This window comes from Taeniopygia guttata, chromosome 7 (assembly GCF_048771995.1).
Source record: "Taeniopygia guttata chromosome 7, bTaeGut7.mat, whole genome shotgun sequence".
Lineage (NCBI taxonomy): Eukaryota > Metazoa > Chordata > Aves > Passeriformes > Estrildidae > Taeniopygia > Taeniopygia guttata.
In genome coordinates, this window is record NC_133032.1 from 1,761,509 (window position 1) to 1,771,431 (window position 9,923).

At 44.5% G+C, this 9,923-nt stretch overlaps 1 long non-coding RNA gene across 4 annotated transcripts; it reads left to right on the forward strand.

Moving 5' to 3' along the window:
• The first annotated feature begins 859 nt into the window (after positions 1-859).
• LOC140684530 (uncharacterized) lies at positions 860-9,679 on the forward strand. Of its 4 annotated transcripts, XR_012056908.1 has the most exons (4): positions 872-1,027; positions 2,084-2,201; positions 6,455-8,294; positions 8,783-9,679. It is a non-coding gene; the product is annotated as an uncharacterized lncRNA (long non-coding RNA). The 4 variants fall into 4 exon arrangements; XR_012056907.1 differs by having other exon boundaries at positions 860-1,027; positions 2,084-8,294; XR_012056906.1 differs by having other exon boundaries at positions 872-2,201.
• Positions 9,680-9,923: the final 244 nt, after the last annotated feature.

Below are 9,923 nucleotides of genomic sequence, written 5' to 3' on the forward strand. Positions count from 1 at the left end.
CACAGTGTGTGATCCACAGCGTGTGATCCACAGCGTGTGATCCACAGGGTGTGATCCACAGTGTGTGATCCACAGTGTGTGATCCACAGTGTGTGATCCACAGTGTGTGATCATCAGTGTGTGATCCACAGGGTGTGATCCACAGGGTGTGATCCACAGGGTGTGATCCACAGTGTGTGATCCAGTGTGTGATCCACAGTGTGTGATCCACAGTGTGTGATCCACAGCGTGTGATCCAGTGTGTGATCCACAGTGTGTGATCCAGTGTGTGATCCACAGGGTGTGATCCAGCAGTGTGTGATCCACAGTGCGTGATCCACAGTGTGTGATCCAGTGTGTGATCCACAGTGTGTGATCCAGCAGTGTGTGATCCACAGTGCGTGATCCACAGTGTGTGATCCAGTGTGTGATCCACAGTGTGTGATCCAGCAGTGTGTGATCCACAGGGTGTGACCCACAGTGTGTGATCCACAGTGCGTGATCCACAGTGTGTGATCCAGTGTGTGATCCACAGCGTGTGATCCACAGCGTGTGATCCACAGCGTGTGATCCAGTGTGTGATCCAGTGTGTAATCCACAGCGTGTGATCCACAGTGTGTGATCCACAGTGTGTGATCCACAGTGTGTGATCCACAGTGTGTGATCCACAGGGTGTGATCCAGTGTGTGATCCACAGTGTGTGATCCACAGTGTGTGATCCAGTGTGTGATCCACAGTGTGTGATCCAGTGTGTGATCCACAGTGTGTGATCCACAGGGTGTGACCCACAGTGTGTGATCCACAGTGCGTGATCCACAGTGTGTGATCCAGTGTGTGATCCACAGCGTGTGATCCACAGCGTGTGATCCACAGCGTGTGATCCAGTGTGTGATCCACAGTGTGTGATCCAGTGTGTGATCCACAGGGTGTGATCCAGCAGTGTGTGATCCACAGTGCGTGATCCACAGCGTGTGATCCAGCAGAGGCTGCTCCTGCTGTCAGGACCCCCCTGGAGACCATCCTGGCCATGCTGAGTGGGGCTCTCCAGGTAATTCTCCAGGCTGGGGTGCACTGGGTGGGAAATCAATGGCTTGATCCAGTTTTGGGTCTGCAGCACATCGTGAGAGAGCATTCCCAGCTGGCTGGAGGGAGCTGCTTGCACTCCCAGGGAAAAATGCCAAGTAAGGACCAAGCTGTAAAATACTGGGAAGGTGCACTCAGTGTGCCAGCTCTGAGGAAAACAACACCCTTTTGTCTAATTTGGGATTTTTAGCAGTTCTTGGAAAGCAAAATAATGGGAACAGTGTTTAAAAAATAGATAGCAGGTAGATTACAAAACCCATATTGAGAGCTTGGGAAATTGCAGCCTGCACAAACTGGGAGGTCAGTGACATTAAGCAAACCCCCCTGAATCCTATTTTCACTCTTCCTTGCCTTGAGATTAAATTCTGCAAAAGTGTGAAGCTGTGGCAGGTACACAGGTGCATAAGACATGGGACTCTTTTGGTTTGGGGATGAGCCACATATATTTCCCCTCTTTTAGATTAAATGGAGATGCTGACTGTGAGTCCTGCTTAGAATATATTCAGAGTGTGGGTACCCTTTTTTTATACCTAATAAAAAAAAAAAAAATAGGGAGTGTTGTTTCATTCTCCAGTCTGAAAATTATGATTTGTAAAGAAAAGAAAATTGATTCAAAGGCCACAGAAACAAATGGAGGGGTCAATTTTGATTTTAATTCCAACAATTAATTAAAGAACTCTTCTGGAGAGGTTTGTAAAATTAATATTGATCTCAGATACCAGGCACTCTTCAGTCATGTCTCCGTCCTGGTTTCAATCCTCCCCTTTTGATTAATGGATGGGCTTTAGCAGCAGCAGAGCTCTGTGACAGGGCAGCTCAGCAGTGCTGTGCTGGGACTCATCCCAGGAGCACAGAGCTCATCCTGACAGCAGAGCTGGCACATTTTAGCCACGTTTAGCCACACCAGTGTCATGGTCAGTGGGTGCTTTGGTGGCCAGGTTTCAAATCCTGCTCTCCTGCCCCAGCTCACCCTCCTGGCTTCTAGTAAATGTCCATCTGAATAATATTTTTATCTGTACAGCAGTGCAAAGTGAACTAAAGTCTTCATTTTTGGGAAGGAAAGAGCACATTTGATACTGGAAGAAGCAGCAATAGTGGACCTACAACTCTACAATTCCCTGGAAGGAGGTTGCAGTGAGGTGGGAATCGGTCTCTTCTCTGATGTGACAATAACAGGACATGAGGAGACAGCCCCAGGTTGCACCAGAGGAGGTTTGGATCAGATGTTAGAAAATATTTCTTCTCCCAAAGGGCTGTTGAGCACTCCAACAGGCTGTCCAGGGCAATGGTGGAGTCACCATCCCTGGAGGGATTTGGAGGATGTGGCACTTGGGGTCCTGGGATCTCATTTGGCTCGGGAGGATCTTAGAGGCCCTTTCCAAATGTAACAATTCAATGATTTTAAAGGGAAATTGTCTGTAGAAGGATTGCCAAAATTGCTTCACGTTTTTGAGTTGTTTTGGGCAGCTGGGTTGGGATTCCCTCACGGGCAGGGGTCTTTCACCACCAGGTATCTGATGGCCAAAGAAGAGATGCTCAGTGTAGGTGCAGGGGCCAGAAAGGCTCTTCCTGCTAATAATGGGCTTTGTTCCATCTGGATGTCCTGTCCCACAGGCTGGGCACTGCAATGGGCAGAAGTACAGCCCTCACTCCCTGAGGAATATGCCTTAGCCTGCCAAGATCTCATCCTACCCTGTGGTAATACAAGGGAGAATCCTGAAATGGTTACAGAAAATTGAAAAAAATATATATATAGGTGATATTTTCTCTTTTGTTCTCTTTTCTTTATTCTCTCTTTTTCCAACTCCTTATGAACACTTGTTTTAAGACAGCAGATTTCAGAGGCATGGAGATGGGTAAAGGGCAGGCATAGTTCTGTTTCTGACCTCTGCTGTGCCATAAACATAAAAATTTAGGAAGGGTCAAGCTGAAGAGCTGCCCATAGCACTCTTCCAGTTCCCCTTCTCCTTGCAGATGCTCTTTATACTGACTACAAAACACACATTTCTCCAGCTGTGTGACAAAAGTTTGCCAGGAAAATCACCTCTGTTCTGGGAGTTTGGTGAGACAAAAGCCACCTCAGTATTTGCAATCCTACAGGGACAACAAATGGATTGCTAGTGTCACCTGGACCTAAACCAAGTAGCATCAGCTTAAACAACATTACTGAATGTAAAAGCCTGGGAAGTGAATTTCCAGCCTCAGAAAATGCTTCTACCTGCTCAATATTAGTCGCGTTCACGTTATGAGAGGGTAGTCACATTAACAGGTGAGAGGTATTTAGCACAACTTTCAGAGATTAGGTGTAATTCTAGTCACAATGTAGCATGAAAAACAAAAATCAAGGTTTTCAATGTTGGGAATTTCTGCATGGCTGAAAAAGTATCCCTGACAATGAAATACAGCTGATATTTAGTACCTTATTGTTTTATTTACTACTGCCTTTACAGCACACCCAGCTAGTTAGCCAGCTACTTATAAAACATATTTAATGTTTGGAGACACTCAGTACAGCTATAAAATGATTTTTAAAGGCATGCAAACATCGTGTTTTAATGACTACAGGCACATTCAAGTTCCCTCTGAAAAAAATAAAAAAAAAAAACACAAATAAACCCCCATTTTCTGAGTGGACTCAATTGTGTCATCCTGAGTTTTGTAGATGAGCTACACATCTCAAACTGGTTGACTTCCCGGCACTTGATGGGAACCATTTAGAAGGATAAACGTGGAGAGATCAATACCCCTCACATCCTGTAAGTGATGCACCGAGTACTCCAGGGCTGTTGAAACCCTGTCGTGAACGACTGCTCAGAAATCAAACAAGAGGGGGGAAAAAATCAACAAGGCTGCACTGTGGTTTTAGGGACTTAGTCCCATTTTGTTGCACGGGGGTTTTACTTGCAGGGCTGGTGGTAACCTTTCAGGCAGGTTTTCCTTGGTTTTACTCTCAGTTTACAGGAGTTGGAAGGAAGACAGTATCCTAGTGAGCAGGCAGAGATGGGAAGAGGCAGCCCTGTGTGTTTATCTCTTTGTGGGAATGGGAATCCAAGGCAAAGAGGCTCAGCAGTCCCTGGGTGCAGTAATTGAGTGCTGAAAGCACCCGCTGGTGTTTCCTGCTCCAAGGGTTAATACTCTTCTGGGGCACTTAAGACAAAGCTCCTTGGAGAGCCCACATGATATCTCCTGCCTATCCCTCAGCCATTACTTTGTTTCTCCTTTCAGTAAGTTCTGATTATTTAGGACAGGATAGGTTGTTTTGGTTTTGTTTTGTTTTGTTTTTTTCCCTCTGTGGCAGACTCATCCTGGCTCACCCTTTGCATATTATATTCATCGAGAGGTTTTACTGCATTCCCTAAGGATCTGTGCTTTTTCCTGCTAGTGTGAGGAGGGACTGGGAGTCTTGGGAGAACCATTAGTTCATTTTGAAAGGATTGATATGGATCTGGCCTTCCTCCAGTGCCTCCACTGTAGAAATTATCATTGAAAAGCACACTTTTTTTTTTTTTTTTGTTAGCAGATCAGCTACTTCAGTCTCAACTTTTCTGGACGGGTGCCATGGAAACCCAAATGATTTATTATCATTTAGAGGTTGGGATTGAACAAGCACCTCTTTATCTCTCTCTGTACATCTCCATTGACTCTGAGCTGTCCTGTGGATGTAGGAACACTCCATGTGCTACAGCAGGGAATTTATAAACCAGACTAATGCTACAGGTGTCCTGCTGCCTCTCACCTGCAGGTACCTGTGGGCAGGTAATGTGTGGCACTTGTGAAGCTGCCTTATGTTAACAGCAGGGTGGCCAAATAATACAGGACAGCAAACTTTCTCTCCTGTTATTATATTACTGGTGCAGATACCAAGAATGACATTTAAAGGAAAAGATACAAATCCCTGAGGCTGAACATAAAATATTTATATGAAGAGGCCGTGGACTAATAAATTTCAGTTATAAATGTTTACAGCTGAAGGTAGTAATAAATAACCTTCCAAAAGCAATATTTCAATTTGCACTTATTGGACTTTACTATACTTTATATTTTCAGGAAACAATAATAATTATAACAGGACCTGGAATTAGCTTATGTTTAATGAATGTGTTTAACTGTGATCGTTGTAACATCAGGGCACAATTTAAACTGGGAAATGTTGTTTATTCTGGAGAGACATGGAACTGTATCTCCATGTATACATCCAACTAATGCATAATCTGTTCATTAAATTGGGACTGAGGTGGGTACACTTTAATAAATTTGTCAGATGACTCCCCAGCTTCAGCTGTGCAGGCTTCACATGGTCTTTAGCAACAGAGGGTTAAAGCCAGGATAGAATTTCATCCTCAGTGACCTCAGTGTCCATCTCCTCCTGATTTCCTAGAACCCAGCATTCTACTCTGGTGTTCCCTGCATCCAGCCTGGCTGCTCTCTCCTCATTCCTTAGGGCAATACTGTTGTCATCTTCAACCTGTGTGTGCCTTGTAGCTTTGCTTCGAGCTGTCACCTTGCAATTAAATGTTTGGGATGGGTTTCAAAGAGAAATACCTTACCTGGTGGCATGGATGGAAATGCTGCACTGACATCTCTGTTGGGTTGATTCAGCCTTGAGCGGTGCAAGTGGAGTGGTTGATACTGCCTAAAAATGAGTCACTCGGTGCAAAGCAAGCACCTGCTAATAAATGTGATTGTCTGTCTCATCTTATGGTGACAACAGGGACCAGTGACAGGGACCAGGAAGCTCTGTCCAGAAGGAGAGAGCTCCTGGATTGTCTGTCTGGCACATCAGCCTCAGACAGGAGGGAGATAATAGTTGCAAATAACTGGATGCTGCCTTGGCGTGCAAGCTGGAGGACTCCTGCCTAACCCAAACCCCTGACAGATGGGCTTCACCTTGTCTTAGGAGGGGCAGCTGTACAAAATTGTTAAATACAAATTGTTAAATCCTGTGGGCAATGCAGAGACAGGGAGGGGCTTCTACTAAGGATGATTTCACAGAATGACAGAATATTTTGAGTGGGAAGGGGCTCATAAAGATCATCAAGTTCAACTCCTAATTGAACAGCCCATACAGAAATCAAACCCACAACCTGCCATTCTTAGCACCCCTGTGGCTATTTACTCACCCTTGTCACAGGGAGCTGTGGCTCTCCTAGGGGGGCTTCTGGGGGCCTTCTGACTTGTTGCTGACTGTGGCCAGACCTCTCCAGTGGCCTCTGCTTGGCTTTCACTCAGCAGGCAGCTCTCATGTGGCTAAACATGGGGAGATGACACCTCTCTTCTCCAGTGTTTCTGATAGCCTTCAAATGAGTGTCTGCTCTCTAGCTACACACTGTGTTAATTTTTCCTCTTCTGTTTCTTTTCTGTCTTTCCTCTGTGTCCTTCTGCCTTTCTCCAGCCCACATGTCTCTGTGGAAAAAAGACTGACCTTGGCAGGAAACGTGTTCTTGGCCCTTCCCAGAGAGGACATGATGTACTGCAAGGATAGACTGGAGCTGCAGCCAGGCTGAACCACGGTGCAAGATGCCTCTAAAGCTCTCTACAGATAAGTCTCAGAAATGTTTTGGCCAGTGTGGTATTCAGGACACCCCTTGGAATATGGAGATGCCCGTGGGTTGATGCCTTAGATGGGAATCGCCTCTCTAGCATCAAGGCATGAGTCTTGGTGGTGGTGCTGCCGCTGTGCTGGTTGAAAGATCTGGCTGAGACAAGGTCTGCAAGGAGCAGGCAGTGAAATGAACAGGCTGCCACAGCCAGCAGGAGAAAAGAGAGGAGCCTTGGGCCTTGCAAGCAGAGAGCAGAAACAGCTTGTCAATAAAACCTGCTAAGTGCAAGCTGAGTTCCTCCATGTCTGGTTGGATGAGCTGAGGGAAAACAGGATGGGCACACGTACAGGAGAGGGTTATTGGCAGCAAGGGAGAGGAGGCTGTCTCCTGAGGGAAAGGTGCCAGCCCTTTAGAATCTTTGTACTGGACAATTTTGTACTGCTCTTTCCACTTAATAAATGAAAGGAGTGTTTCCCAGGCACTGTCTAGCCCCACTTGGGAGGTGTTGGACTGCTGCACCTGCCCCTCCTGAAGGCTGGCATCCACAGGAAAGCTGTCCAGAGATGGGAAGGGGCAGCACTGGAAAAACATTGAGATAGAGTTCACTTTTCTTAGATTCTCCCTGGCCTAATGTGCTTGGTGAGCTTCCTTGTGTTATCCTTTTCTTTGCTAGAGGGGATATGAGAAATTTGACAAATTCCCCCCTCATAGTTTGCAAATCCCTGAGATGAATTTAGCTGGGAAACCAAACCGGTCGGGTTGGCTTTTCAGGGAAAGCAGCCCATCTGGAGGCTTTGATCTCCACTGCAATGCTTGGAATGTGCGAGAGACAGAAAAAAGAGAACTGGGCAAATACTTGAAGGCCCTCTGTGACAGCTCCCTTTAGCAGGCACTTCACCCAGGAGCCCTTTGGAGAGCCTGCAGCTGCTTTGTCTCAGGAGTGGCCCTGAAATGGGCAGGGGAAGACAGCACAGGCAAGACTGAAATAAGGAGGTGGCTGCTAAGGATGCACAGTGTTTGCACACTCCCCTCTCCACTTCTGGACAAGCTCCTGTACGAGGCTGTGACCCTCGCACCCAAAAATTTCACCCATTGTGAAAGCAGGAGGAGTATTTCCCAAGGCACGTGGGCTGCTCTTGAAGTCAAGAGCACAGCTGAGCATTTCTGTGTGTTGGCACCTTGGAGCAGATTTGAGATTCTGTGCTCTGCACCTGCCCTCAGGAAATGCATCACTTTGGGCCCCTGCTCACCTGCTTTGCAGTTTTGTGCAGGACAGCCAGACAGATGGAAAAATGGGCAAAAATTATGAAAATATTCATACATATTAAGGTTCCCATTAATTATTGAATTACCAATTCACTTATTGAAGAGTAATTATTAATATTTATAGCATCCAGATTGCTGATGATAGATTAACTCTGATGGCATAATTTAGCAAATTATTTTTAAAATAAAACATTTAATAAATAACATTTCCACCATTTTTCCATCTTAAAAAAAGTGTGAAGGCCTCATGAATATATGCAATCCTTTCTGATTTTAAAGCATGCTTTTGAATATTTTATTATTATTATGGATTGCTTTATTGCAGACTTTATCCTCAGGTTGTTTCCCAATGAACTTCTACACTCTAAGGCAGAAAGAAACCTATGGCAAAATAAGCTTATGGTAACAGCGCTATAAATCCACTGTGTAAGTACAGTAGTAAGTAAATGCATTATATGACTATTTCATTCTACTGATTTCTCTTTCTGAAGTCTCTGTAGAACAATAATTGATGTATATAAAAACCATTTAGCAAATATTAAACCGGGGAGTCAAAATATTATTTTAAAGTTTTCCAAGATCCATTGATCCAAATTTATGTCAGAATCTCCGGAAAGGTTACATTGGCCCATGTTTTGCAGTATTCATTTTTCATTGTAAAAGTTCCTACGTGATATTGCAGTATAATCTAACATATATACGGGTGCCAAAATGCAAAATTCCACAAATTTCAGAAACAAAGCAACAAGGGAAATTTGCAGTTTTTGGAAATGTCAGATTTGTTAAGACTTCTTTGTTAAAAATTATTTGCTTGTATTTTTATACCTGAAAGTTTTATTTTATGGGAAAAATGGTTTTGGGGCAGATCTTTCCACCTGATCTTACAACAAGCCTATGCCTGCCATATTTTTCAGGCAGGATCTCTTCCACCAGATGTTTGCTGTGAGTGATACTGTAATGTTTTCTCAAAAGTACTTAACTACAGTTCATCAGGAAAAATGATTCCTTGGCTTCCTTGACAAAAACATCGTGTCAAAAATAGATGTGAGATCTCGTTATTTATATTGCCGAAGTGCTGAACGGCCTTGCCTGAGAACAGACTGTTCCTGCATCAGGAGCTAGGCTGGGAGATGGCCTTCCACTGAAGAACCAGCTCTTGACAGAGACAAATGGAGCATCCTAAAACTGCTGCACAGAAGTGCTGGTGGAATACCAGTGCTGTTTCCAAGAGAATCCCACCATTTTCTGTTCATTCATCTCTCCTCCCCATCCTTCCTCTCTGACAGACAGGATGGGCCTGAGACATGTTCCTGGTCAAGAGAAATAGAAAATTCCTACTTTGCTTCGGTGTTTGTGCTGAAAAAGAGCTTTTTAAGGAAGCAGATCTAGAAATGTCCCGGGCTGTACCTTGTGGCTCAGCTGAAGATGAGCTGATAGGCAATGAGGATGACTAAATTTATTCAGTCAGTGGGTGGACATTCCTGTCTTGCAAAACCATGATGACTGATCCGTCATAAAAAGTTGGGCTATCAAATTGCTATTTAGCAAATACAAACCGAAAAATCCTCTTGTACATCTGAAAAGATGCCTCCCTGCAAGGTGCGAGGGTCCAGCTGCCCCACTTGCCTGTGGGATTGCTTTAGGTATCACTTCATAGGCCTGGCTACTGAGGTAGGTCATCCACCCTGAAGCTCAAAAAGGAAGCTGGCTTGCAGGTTCACATTGTTTAAATGTGTCTGTTGTAATTTATGTATTCAGGGTAAAAAAAGAAAAATAAAAAAGAAAAAAAAAAAAAGTGCACTTTTTCCAAAGCACTGGAATATGTTGCTAATTTCTTTGTTAGTGCAGTTTTCAAGGTGCAGGTACCACTCCATGAAACTGCTCTGGACATCAGTTTCTTCTGCCCAGGGTCATTTTGCAGCTGTAACCTCCCTGCCATTTTTTTTTTTTTTTTCTCCTGGGGAATATGTAGAGTTTGCAAATAACATTTCCTTGCCTAAAGACAAGACGGTGCTTCTTTAGTAGCTGCTGTTCTTTGAAGTGTGTGCAAGGGCT